Here is a 13,167-nt window from a genome sequence, read left to right as displayed (position 1 = left end):
CTTCATTCCTGTGGCAACTGGTAATAGATACATTCAATCAGAAGTTACTTTTCTATACTTAAGAACTTCACGTTTTCAAATCAAGTAACTGCACAGGCGACAACTGTGTATTCATGAACCAGCTTGGTATTCAAAACTTCTTAAAGCTATTAAAAAATAAGATGATGTACACTTCAATTTTTTAAAAATTATATTAACTTTAAAAATTAAGGTGTAGTACAAGAAGGCAGCACTGCGACTAATAACGCAGAGCAAAATAGTGATACTAGTGCAGCTGTAGTGGCACTAGTGTGACATCTCTAATATTTGAAGAGTTTAGAAAAAATCTGCATGTTAAAGTAAGAAATTTAAATACAGGAATAAATGTAACTTCTGTGGTTATCATATTACCCTGGGACAACTGATGTTTGATCAGTTTGTGATTAAAAAATTTGCATTTTTCTTGCACCAAAAAAATAATTTATCATGTAAGCATTACATTGGAAATCAGATGGAGGGATGCAAAGATGGATCAGACTGTCATTCAATAAAACACTGAAAGAAGAGATTGGAGGAAAAGAAATACTTGCATGTTCATAAGTCTATTTCCCTGTGCACTGCAGGAGAGCCTGGACTAGATGACCTTTAAGGGTCCCTTCCAATCTCACACATTCTGTGATTCCATGAATCTATAAAGAGTGCATATGAACCCCCAAACAAGAATAAATGCTACAAGTGTGAAAGAAAATCAACTGCAAGGGTTAAAAACAAGGGGCTGACAGTGGGATCCTATGCCTAGGTCCAGGCATGGAAAATTACCGCAAAATCACATCCTAGTGCTGTGCAACATTAATTGTAGACAAGGTACTTAAAACAAACAAACAAAACCCCACAAAATCAAAACTTAAACATCTAACACAGATTTTAAGGTACTGGCAAGAAGTTGCTTGGAATAATATGTACAACTTCCAGCACCTATCATAGAGAGAATTTAAACTGGAAAAAGCACACATAAAGTCTACGACATCAGGAGAGCATAACTACAGAGGCAACAAGAAGAGACAGTCAGAAGGGTTAAGGGGGAGAGGGGCAGAAATCACTATAAATACCAGAAATACTAGAAGATCTTACCCAAAGAGAACTAATCACCGTAAGACAAAAGCTCAACAATAAATAGCTCAGACAAGGAAGAAAACTGCTAACTAGAGGAAGATTTCTAGCTTTAAATTTTTGGAACAACTTTCTGGTTAACTGAAGCAAAATATCCAAATAGAATATGGCAGAACTCTATTGGTATACAAAGGAGATCAGTATCTTGCTGTTGTAGCTTGCATTAATAGTTATTTGAACGATTATTTTACAAGAATCACCACAAACGCTGACACAAAGTTCTTAGACTGGTACTCTAAAACAAGAGAAGAACTGACAACCAGCTTCAGTATCAGAATTTCACAGTATCACAAGTCTACAGCCATAATTTTGACACAGCCTTTTCCCTTCTTCTGATAGCTGGAAAGGAATAGGGGAAGGAGATGGAAATTATTTTTTTCTTTTACATTAGCTCTCTTTTCAAAACAGCATAACAAATAAAAAACAGTCATAAAAGCCTCAGACATAATTTTAGAAGGCTACACAAGGGGAGAAAAGAAAAATACAAGAGTGGCATGGAAGCCATGGGTAAAATAAGGGGAACATGACAGAAAGCAGAAGACAACTACAATAGATGGACATTAGGTACAAATCAACTTTAATCACTTTATTGTCCCCTGGGACGAAGCAGCACTTGGTGTTATTTTCATATACCATTTATTTGGCAAAAAAAAATGCCTTATTGAGCCTTATGGTGAAAATTAGGGGTTTTTTTGTAAGACTTAAAACCAAACAAACAAAAAACCCAAACAAACCAAGCAACAACACCACCAACAAAAACCAAACCAAACATTAAGAATACTAACATGCTACCACAGAAGCAAAACGTTTTGTAAAATTTCACAGATGGGTAATCAATATAAAGTTGCTTTAGTAACAAGTCAGATTTTGTATACATGAGACTCCATTCCTAACTTTCTATACAATGTTAAAAAATAAAAAAATAAATCTCACACTCTATTGCAAATTATTCAGTACAGAATTACTAAAAAAAAATGCTTGTGGAATGGACTGAATTGTAAGACCTAAAAGAAAGCAAGGGTATTGCACTGCAAAGTCAGATGATGTGCTAAACAACACTGCATCCACTCCTAATCAATAGCAATTATTACAAAAAAATTATATATTAGTATTACATACAGAAATCTTAGTTCTGAAATCCCATTCAGCTAGGTGTTTTACAAGTAGAAGTTGTCCACCCAGATGGCTTGCATCAGGTTAGCTTTTTTTTCCAGCTCACTAGGACATTTTTATTGGCTTTTCACAAAACTCTAAGTGACCAAAAAAATCATAGACTGAAAAAATAATTGGAAAAAAAAAACAACCCTGCCCATTAAGACCGAGGAATAACCCATAATTGTGATTACAAAGAACAATTAGATGAAGCCTTACTATGGCCAGGTGAAGTAAGTGCTTTAGTGGTAGGCTTTTAAGACCACAGGACTAGAAGAAACTTCAAGTGACAGAGTCTAATCATCTGGTATCATACATGAACCTACCAGTAAGGTCACTTTAAAAAAAGTTGAAGCTGAAGCTTTTTGATATTTCAATCTGCAAAGTCATGTTACCTTTGACATCTATCTCTACACTCGACCAACAATGTAAGCTGTCTTTGCCAATAATCTACTCACTCCCTTAACTCGAGGAAGGTAACTCTGCAATGCTGGAGGTCACCCGGTCCAACTGACTTGCTCAAGACAGGGGACCTAAAGCCAGTTGCTGAGGACTGCATCAAGACAGCTTTTGAGCATGTCCAAGAATGGAGACTCCACAAACTCCCAAGGCAATCTATGCTAGTACTTGCTCCCCATCATGGTGAAAATATGATTCCTGATGTCCAGAGGGAGCCTCCTGTTCTTCAGTTTGTGCCCATTGCCTCTAGTCCTGTCACTGGGCACCACTGCAAGGAGCCTGGCTCTACTTTGTTTGCATCCTCCTTTCAGAAATGTACATACATTGATACATTTTAATCCTGGCTTTGCTACAAACCAGAGTATGTACTACTACAGCTACCCCAGCCTTCTTGATGGTATGTTTTCAAACTCTAGAGTTTGTTTTCCTTTTGAAATTAATACTTATCATTTATAGTTATCCTTTGGTTGTAGCTCATCACATTAGGACATGAGGAGATGGAAGGAAGCTGCATCAAGGGAAGTTCAGATTGGACAGTAGGAGAAGGTTCTTCACTGAGAGGCTCCTGGGTCACTGGAACAGGCCCCCCACAGAAGTAGCCACAGCACCAAGCCTGTCAGAGTTTGAGAAGCATCTGGACAAGACTCTTAGTAATATGGTTTAGTTTTAGCTAGTCCTGCAATGAGCAGGGGAGTTGGACTCAATGATTCTAATGGGTCCCTTCCAACTTAAGATATTCTATGATTCTATGACATATTTGCTGCATAGTGACAGCCAAACATTCTGTGTGCACTAGTGTGTAGGTAGTGCTTTTGCTCAGGCTGATCTGTGCTGATAAACAGTATGAACACACACCTCATTTTACTAGACTGGATCACTTTGTCAAAATACCCCAGACTCAGAATCATTCTGGTTGGAAAAGACCTTTAAGATCGAGTCCAACTGTCATCTAACTCTACCAACCACTAACCTAGCTCTATCAAGTTCAGTGCCTAAACCATGTCCCACACCTTATGAACACCTCCAGGGACGACAATTCAAGGACCTCCCTGGGCAGCCTGTTCCAATGTTTCACAACCCTTTCAAGTGAAGAAATTTCTTCTAATATTTAATCTAAACCCACACAGAACAACTTCAAGCCACTTCCTCTGGTCTTATCACTTCTTACTAGGGAGATGAGACCAACACCCACCTACCTCCCTACAACCTCCTTTCAGGTAGTTGTAGAGGGCAACGAGGTCTCCCCTCAGCCTCCTCTACTCCAAACTAAACAACCCCAGTTCCCTCAGCCACTCCTCATAAGACTTGCTCTCTAGACCCTTCACCACCTTGTTTGCTCTTCTCTGGACTCACTCCAGCACTTCAATGTACTTCCTGCAATGAGGGGCCCAGAAATAAACACAGTATTCAAGGTGTAGCCTCACCAGTGACAAGTACAGGCGGACAATCACTGCTCTACTCCTGCTGGCCACACTATTCCTGATGCGGGCCAGGACGCCTTTGGCCTTCTTGGCCACCTGGGGACACTGCTGGCTCATGTTCAGCCAGCTGGATATCAAGACCCCAAGCTCCTTTTCCTCTGGACAGCTTTCCAGCCACTCTTCCCCAGGCCTGTAGCATTGCCTGGGGTTGTTGTGGCTCAAGTGCAGGACACAACACTTGGCCTTGTTGAACCTCATACAACTGGCCTTGGCCCATTGATCCACCCTGTCCATGTCCTACCCTCAGGCAGATCTACACTCCTGCCTGGCTAACCAGCCTGTTTTTTACCCAGTGAAAAGGACACCGGTCTAGGCCATCCATGGCCAGTTTCTCCAGGAGAATGCTCTGTGAAACAGTGCTGAAGACACTTACTAAAGTACAGGTAAACAACATCCACAGCCTTTCCCTCACCTACTAAGAAGGTCACCTTGTCACAGAAGATGTTCCATAAATCTAAACAGTTAGAACTCAAGTAACACCTATAGGAGGTAACAGTAACAATAAATAAATAGTCATTAATCTTGATTCATTGTTAAAACGATGGGTTTTGCAACTGAAAAGGAGTAACAATAAGTGGATACAGCTGCTTGCACTGTGGCTGTAATTAAGATATAACAGTTCAAAGAGTTTCCATATGTTATTAAAAGTACTAGAACTTTCACAAGCACATTATAGGTTGCTGTCTCCTAATTCTCCTGTAAAAGGTTAACGTGGTCAAATCAGACTAACCAATACCTCCGGTAAATCTTGTTGACAACTGAATCCATTACTAATCCACTTGTCTGCTCACAGCCAGATGTTACTGCTGTTTTAGCAGAAAAAGCTGGAATTGTCCACACCTCAGCCAGATTCTCAGCAGTCTGTCTTAATTAAGTTGTAAAGAAAAAAATTCAGCTTAGTATGGAAACAACTGAGGTACAGACACTTCCTTCTACCAACCGTGCTGCAAGGACCAACAAGCTCTATCAGATAGATGGAGTATAACATTTAGGAGTTAAGGGAAAGCTAATGGGAGAGCGGGGGTTGGGGGGGGGGAGGGAAAGGAAGAAAAATAAACTCATACAAAACCCCCAAAACTGCATAGACCACAGTTTAGGAACCTCAAGGCTGGAAGTCTAATAAGCATGGAGCAAGGTGAGAGAGGAAGTAGAATTTACCTTGACAACGAAGGATTGGAATCAGCAACCTGAGGAATTATGAGGACAAACTAGACAGAGAAGTCACTAGAGAGACCAGAGTGGAAAGATCAGCAGTTGCTGGTGGGAGGGGAATGCAAATCCAGCAGAACCCAGTCCTTTCCAGGGTCTGAGTACAACATGCAATCATCATATATTACACTGCTCTTCTACCAGTATTCACAAGAAACCGCTGAAAGCTCATCCCACTTTATGCTGGTTAAAAGCAAAAAACTTATTGCTACTAATAGTATTCCATCAATTTAATTAGTAGTAGCTACACACAGCAAAGGTTACAACCTTATGACTCCCAGAAGCACATCTATACAGTGAATTTATTTACTAAGTTTGCTTAAAAAGGAATACCGAAAGTACGGAAATAGTTGCAACATCAGTTCTTAAGAGTTAGGAAACAACAAAATTATTATTTCTTATACAGTATTAATAAAAATACACACAAATGAGCTGATTTACCTGATTTTTCACCACCTTTTTCCCCACAGGACTTCTTCCTCATTCAAAATAAAGAGGCTACTCCACTTTTCTCCTTGTAATTTTGTGTCCCTTATTACATTCTATTTAAACTACACTCAGAAGAGAATTTCCTACTGGGCTTCTCCACTGGAATTGTCACTATAATATGTTGGTATGCCATAAAAATTAACTTATCCTCACAACACCTTCACAAAATTTTTCATTAAATTTTATATTCTTTCCATTTTATAGATGAGTAAACTGAGTTACAGACTAAAATTTCAGAAGTATCCACCAACTTTGCTTGAACAATTAGCGAAATTTACAGCACAACTTTTAAACTACAGCATGCTATCCAGCACTGTGTCAGATACTAAAACTTCTCTTGAGCCAGGCAGAAGTAGTCAGGGACTAATCTGTCTCCCAGGAAATCAATGCACTACTAACACAATCTTGTGGAAAATCTGGTTTAAACACCTTTCTTGGATCACAAGAAACTGACAGAAAGAATTCCAGTATTCCAAAGTGACATTCAATCACCCAAATCACTAGATAGGTTTTACCTTTCCACAGTCCTGTCAATTCATTTCACATTTTCCAGCTTTTGAAAAATGTCAGTCGACTTTGATATGCAGCTCTCATTCCTTAATACGTCAAGTGGAAAAGAATGTATATAAATCATAACTAAAGGCTACCATAACACATACTTATGAGGACAGAAGTGAATTAAAACCGTTTCCTATTTTTAAAGAGAGATTGCAATTTGAATCTTGATTTAAGGCATTTTTGTATGTAACACAGAAGATTAAGTGGGCAATGACCTATTAAGAAATAAAAAGTTACTCAAGTGTGCTCATATATAACACTGTATGAACAACCTGATGGAGAGCTTACTATAGGCAACATTTGTAACCCGGGGAAGACTTGCAAAATGTTTCAAGCTCTCAAAGTGCAGATATACCAGCCATTAAAAATGAGCACAGAATATTTATTTCTGAATATTGTACATGTCTAAATTTCTCTGTTCTTAATTCCCTCAGCTACAGCAATGCTTCAAAGAGCTACAGACTGTATCATCTAAGCTGGGCAAACAGAAGAAAAATGCATCTCCTACTCGCTCTCTCTCTGAAAAAAGTCCCTTGCAGATCTTCTGAAGAGTTAGGCTTACCCACTCTTTCTTTCATTTCCAAAGAGCAGAAAACCAAATATTACAGCCTTACTTCAACTAGCTTGTACTGATAGAGGGAGGAAACCCAATATAGACTTTATTATATTCCAGTAATTAAATGTCCACAAATTGTCTCCCTTAGACCTTTAAAATGCACTGGGTAACACATGAAGTATCCACAGACACTAGGCCACACGAAAGCTTTCACAAATTTATGCCACAAAAAGCTACAGACTCTTTCACACACTTTGCTTCTGTGTACAGGAAGTCATAATGAACAACACACAATGCTTCACACTGAATTGCCAAATAACAAAATAATTATCACAGTATCACACCTATTGGTAAGCTGCCTAGCACCTCTGTACATTTTCCCAAAGAAAACTCCTTCAAATTTTGAGCATATAGATACAGTTAAAAAAATAAAAACAGAAACACCACACAAAACTAAATGTAATAAAAAGTTTCCATCAAGTGTCTTCTGTTCACTTCTCATAACTGCCAACACTTCATCTCAAGTCTTTTTTTGTTAAGAACAGAAACCTTATGTATAGTGCCAAATAAAGATTTCCCAGAAATCTGATAGTCTTCATTGAAACTCTACATGCAAGTAACAAAGAAGTACTAATAGAAGTGAACACTCAAACTCAAGGTGGCCCAAAGATTACACACAAGTTTTGATGTAAAAATGTTTAAAGACTTCATTGTAAGCAGTAAGTTCAAGCTCAGTGTGAGTAACAATTTTCTTCTTAATTGTTTCAATCTTTTTTTCCCCTCCCCTCCTTTCTAAGACTTCCAGAATTCTGATTCTTGATTTTGAATTGAGCTACAATGTGGATACATTGGGGCTGTCTCAGGGGGAACCAGAGGCTGCTTTAATAGAAGTTGTGGCCAACTAATAGATGTATTTACACAAAAGGTGGAAAGCCTCACTTAACAGTTACTTTCTAAGTGAGTAATTAACAATTAAGTCTTAGCTAAATCTAGTTCTCTTTAATAGAGCTATGAAATGTAGTTTAGGTGACTATATAATGGAAGTAGTTAAGACAATAACATTTTTGACTGCTAACCTCGTGTATTTTTTTCCATTAAAAAGCATGCAAGTGAAGCATCTCATTTCAGCACCAGAAGCATCCACCAGGATTTCTAATTAAAGTCAGGGAAAAAAAGTACACACAGTATTGTGTGGAATCGATCTTTAAAGAACAGGGTCTAAATTAGAAAACCCCAGATGGGGTCCTGATCCCTGGTTACGGTACTACCATATAAATGGTGACAGACACAAGATGATTAGCACAAACATTCCCATCTGTTCCCAATGAGGTACGGCGCTTTTTTTTATTATTTCTTGAAGTATATTAATACCAAAGTTGTAATGAGCTGAAATAACAGAGCTGAAGATTAGGCAGTATAAAATAAGCAGAATGATGCAGAATGTTTTTCCAATGCTTGGGATGGGATGTGAAAGAGTAGACTGCATGGATGGGGACAAAGTAATGGAGGTCTTAATCTTCAGTACCTACTTCCAGAATTTTCTCACATTTTAGAAAAGGTTGAAAAGCAGTATATGAAAAGACAGGCAGTAATAACCTTTAAAAAGAGTGGAGGCATTAATATTTTGATTCTTAAAAACCAAGTCAAAATATTAGTTGTATTTCATGGAATTGTTTCAAGTTAGATGTGTTACAGTAAATATTCACATTATTAGCATTTTTATAGTGGAATTCAGAATGTTCCAAAGAGTTTTTGAAAGAAACCACTAACTTTCTAAAATAACAAAATTTTCATTCAAACACTGCACCTTTGATATATTTTACTTAAGTATCAGAACTAAGCAGAAAAAAAAAAAAAATCAAGTTTTCTACAAGGCTATATTCATGTCACCAATGGAAAAGCAATAGGTATGTAATTTATATACATGCACAGTCTCAACTTTTAGATGTTCAACATCTGAGGGCTATGAAAGATTTGTTTGGGTTTTTTAAAAACAAGCTTGCACATGATTCCTTCCAGGATCTGTCAATGTTGTTCAAATAGTCCAGAGGGTGAACAAATCTAGTAAATCTACACAACACTTCACCACCAAAGACTGCCACACTAACACATCCTTTTAAAAAAGTTCCCTCAGTTTTCCCTTACCAGTTAGTTTCAAAACTGGCAGAAAGCCTCCAATATTCTTACAACCTTCCACAGATTGTTTCAGGTAGCAGTACTGAGATTTTGTGCTAAGAGTAAAAATGGCACTACTTTAGAAACTTGTTAAAAAGAGTATCATACACTATCTTACCACATGTCAGTACCACATACCGGAACTACTTTTTGGTTCTAATAAAGGAACTTGACTGAAGGTGCTGGTGAAGACTACATCAAGAAAAAGGAAGGTATGTATTTCAGCTAAGTAATATTAAAGGAAAGGGATACTCTAATAAAACTGTTAGGGAAAAATAATGAGTTCTAGTATCATATATTTTTTCCCCATTTCAAACTTTACTTGCTTTTACTGTTCAGCTTCACATTTTCTCATCTACTGCTCCCATAAAAATTCTCCTTGAGCAACAAGTAGCCTTTACCACCTCTTCCAAACCACAGGCTTAAAGAAAAAGCATATACTCCAAAAACTTTTAAAAGGCCTTACTAAAAGACTCCTACACATACCCATACAAACTCTTACTCTTCTGTAGGAAGATAAACGACATGACTGAAGAAAGAAAGAGACAAGAGAGGGGAAAAAGCATAACCTGAAAGCCTGGTAGAGAGCAACATATCACAAAAGAAAATGCATCTCTTCTCATATACAGGAGGTAACAGAGCCAAAAATGGATAATGCCTGAAGCCATGCCCATATTTCAGTTCTATGCTTTTCCAAATGCTAGCAATGACTTGGTTTTCATTTTTTAATTACAGCTTAATAATTACTTAGGTGACCTGATCAATTTAAGTCTCCAAGTAAGCTTACTAGATCCAGTCTAAACCAAATATTTATACGGCACACTAAAGAAATTGCATCCAAGTTTTATGCACGTATGATTTTTCACTTTAATTTGTTTTATTTTGCTGTTTCACCAAAAACAGAACTACAGTTTATCAAGTCTGTATAGTAACTAGTAAAGGGAATGGAAGAGACAGATAGCCAAATACAACTGTCTAAGATCTATATAAAAACCAAACAATGCACCACACACAATCACACCACATGACCCCATGGTAATAAAGTACAACCTTCCTTCAAACACAAGACATCACGCAAGTACTAAACTACTAAACTACTTTCTCCAGCAGTGCACACTTTCAGATGCTGGTGACGAACACGATACATACACGTCCGTTAAACTACCTTTATATGACTGTCTGTCACTATCAGTTTTCTTTTAGGGTGGTATGACCATAGGATACATTCAGCAGGTTCACATTTTTTGACATATTACCTGACACAAGTACGTATAATATTTAGAGCATATCTATATTACACACAAGACATAACCAGCAAAATTGCTATCATCTGAAAACTGAACAACTCCACTAGCTTGGAAGGGGAAAACCTGAAGAAATGCACATCATCTTATCTCCTTTCCAAAACGTGATTTGACATCGCTTTCAACTATAAAACCACTCAAATTTTCAACGCTACTTCTATTCTATCCCCGGTAAAGAGGAAACAGTTACAGCCAAAGCACCTACCCAGCAAGCACAAAACAAAGACCAACACGAGAACACTTCAGCAGTTGTGTTAAATGGGAAAACAGAGCGCCTAACAAAATAACTACAGCTCTCAGCAAGCAACCACGAAGGCAGCAAACACAAAAGTCAGAAGACTTGCTCGACAAAATCCAGCTCTGTAGGAGCTAGTCTACTGCAGTTTTATTTTCCAGGATTGTTCACTGTCATTAATTGTTGATTTGTTTTGAAGAACAGATAGTGATTTATTTGCAGAGGGGTGAAGTTACAGACCAAGATTCCTGACCAGAAGCTCTCAACGTAAACAATATATAGCCTATAAATTATCCATTCTCCATCTGGCAATTCAGATGTAAAATTCATAGTTTTTCACCCACCGTGCGGAGGCAAGCACATCCCCCCCACCCCCCTTTCTTCCCGAGCGCTTTCTAACAGAGCCTGATGCGAAGGGGGAGGGAGGAAAAAAAAAAAAAAAAAAAAAAAAAAAAAGCCAGCATGAAAGAAACGAGCTCGCACAAGTAGGGACCCACCAAACCGAGGTCCTCGGCGGCCGCCAGCTCCTCTCGGCTGAGGATCCCTGCGAAGTGCGGAGCGGAGAGACCGACCCCGCCGGGCAGGGGGCTCCGCTCGCCCAGCCCCGGCACCGCGCGAGGCGGCGGGAGCCCCGGAGCAGCCCGGGCGGGGACTAGGCCGGCTGCGAGGGGCAGGGAGGGGGCAGGCAGGGGACAGGCAGGGGACAGGCAGGGACAGGCGGAGCAGCCGCGATCCCTCAGCACAACGGGCGAGCAGCCCCGCCAACCCCCCCCCCCCCCCCCCCCGCCAGGAGCCACCGGCGCGGAGCGCGCGACACCGCCCGCCGGGCCACCTGGGGGGGGGAGGGGGTGACCCCCGGGCCCCCGCGCGCACCCCGCCAAGGTCACCCACCCCCTCGCGGGGCCCCGCCGCGCCCGGGGCGGGAGGGGCCGGCAAATTTAATTTGTGACGCCGGCCACGGGAAAGGGGGAGGGGAGCAGCCCCGCGACGGGGCGAGGGGGATGGGGGGGGGGGGGGGGGGGCGCTCCGCCACGAGCCGAGGGAAGGTCTTCCTCCCCGCTCCCCCTCCCCGAGCGCTGGTCGCCGAGCCCGGTCCGAGCGGACGCCCCTCGCCCCCGCCCCAGAGAAGGGAAAATGGAGCGGGAACAGGGTGGGGGTAAGCGCAGCCGAGGTGCTGGGCTCCTTACCCCGCCGCAGCCGCCTCTCCTCGCTGGTCCCAGGCGGGTCCGCTCCGCGCTGCCGCTGCTCCGGGCTCGGAGAGGAGCTGCCGCCGTAGCCGCAGCCAATCGCCTCTAACCCCCTCCCCTTCCGCAGCTCGCCCCGGTCCCCCTGTCGGCTTCAAAATGGCGCCAACTTGTCTCCGGCTCCTCCAATGGAACCGCCGGGGGAAGCAGCGGCGCCAGAGCGGGGCAGCAGCGCCCCCTGCCGACCCGCGCGGCCCGCACGGCGCGGGCGCCGGCACCGGCCGGAGCCGCTACCGGTCCCAGGCCCCGCGCCCCCGCAGCGCGGCCCGCCGCGCCGCGCCCCGGCCCGCCAGCCCTGCCCGCCACCGGCGGGAGCCGCTGCGCCCCGCTGCTGGGCGGAGGGGGGTGTTAAAAAGTCAGGATCCCTCCCCACGCAAGTTGGTGCCCCGGGGCCCGTTCCAGCCCTCGCTTTCCCGCCGGGGACGCCTGCGGCTGAGCTCTGCCTCCCCCGCAAGACCGCCGGTACCGGTAGCTGCACAGCACCGTGCGGGTCCTTGCCAAACCCCAGGCTTGGCAACAGCCGCGCCGTGCCCGGGCTGGCAGAGCGCTCCCGGCCGCCGAACCGTAGCACTTCCAGCGTCACAGACCGGGAACAGGGGATGGAACAAACGGCCCGGACCGCGGGGGGACCGGGCAGGTGCCTGGCAGGTGAACCACGGTCGATGCACATCTGCTGATGTGCACTGCGTAAAGCAGTGAGGTAAGTATTTGCCTCAAACAACACGAGTTATTAAAGGATGATTGTAAAGCCATGAGGAGTGAAGTTGCTTAATTGTGGGGAAAGAGCAGAAAAAAACTAGAAGAAATCTCTCATCAAAGCCTTCGGCTTTGCTTCAGTGAGTGCAAGAGTTCCAGGGGCACCTTTACAGGAAAAGGCAAACAGAAAAGTGATGTAATTTCATCTCCCTGCTACGGTAAAACGCCGCATTTGTGAACTGACACTTGGGGAGAAAATGGAAGTTACTATTATGGTTTTAAAACCATAAATCATACTCGGCAGATCAACTGAAATGTACTCAGGGCTTTGCCTAATGTGAGAAACGTGCTCACACAGCAGCTTGGCCAAGACATTGCACCTACTGTTTTAAATCTTGAGTTAAGTTTCCTCACACCTTCTGAACTTGCTAACGTATTGTAACTAACTTGCCTTATTGTC

At 42.2% G+C, this 13,167-nt stretch overlaps 1 protein-coding gene across 6 annotated transcripts in view; it reads right to left on the bottom strand.

The window, feature by feature from the left end:
• PDS5B (PDS5 cohesin associated factor B) overlaps window positions 1–12,067 on the bottom strand; it is a 118,688-nt gene extending 106,621 nt beyond the window's left edge. For 2 of the 6 annotated variants that reach the window (XM_051619404.1, XM_051619411.1), the window contains exon 1: window positions 11,265–11,353. The gene's annotated coding sequence lies outside the window, so the exon portion shown is untranslated. Of the gene's footprint in view, window positions 1–11,264; window positions 11,354–11,954 lie in introns of those variants that run through there. The other 4 variants (XM_051619369.1, XM_051619387.1, XM_051619396.1 and 1 more) reach the window with 3 other exon arrangements.
• Window positions 12,068–13,167: the final 1,100 nt, after the last annotated feature.

The sequence above is a fragment of the Apus apus genome, chromosome 1, assembly GCF_020740795.1.
Source record: "Apus apus isolate bApuApu2 chromosome 1, bApuApu2.pri.cur, whole genome shotgun sequence".
Classification (NCBI taxonomy): Eukaryota; Metazoa; Chordata; class Aves; order Apodiformes; family Apodidae; genus Apus; species Apus apus.
Note: the sequence above shows the minus strand (reverse complement) of the source record. Positions and strands in the feature narration are given on the sequence as shown.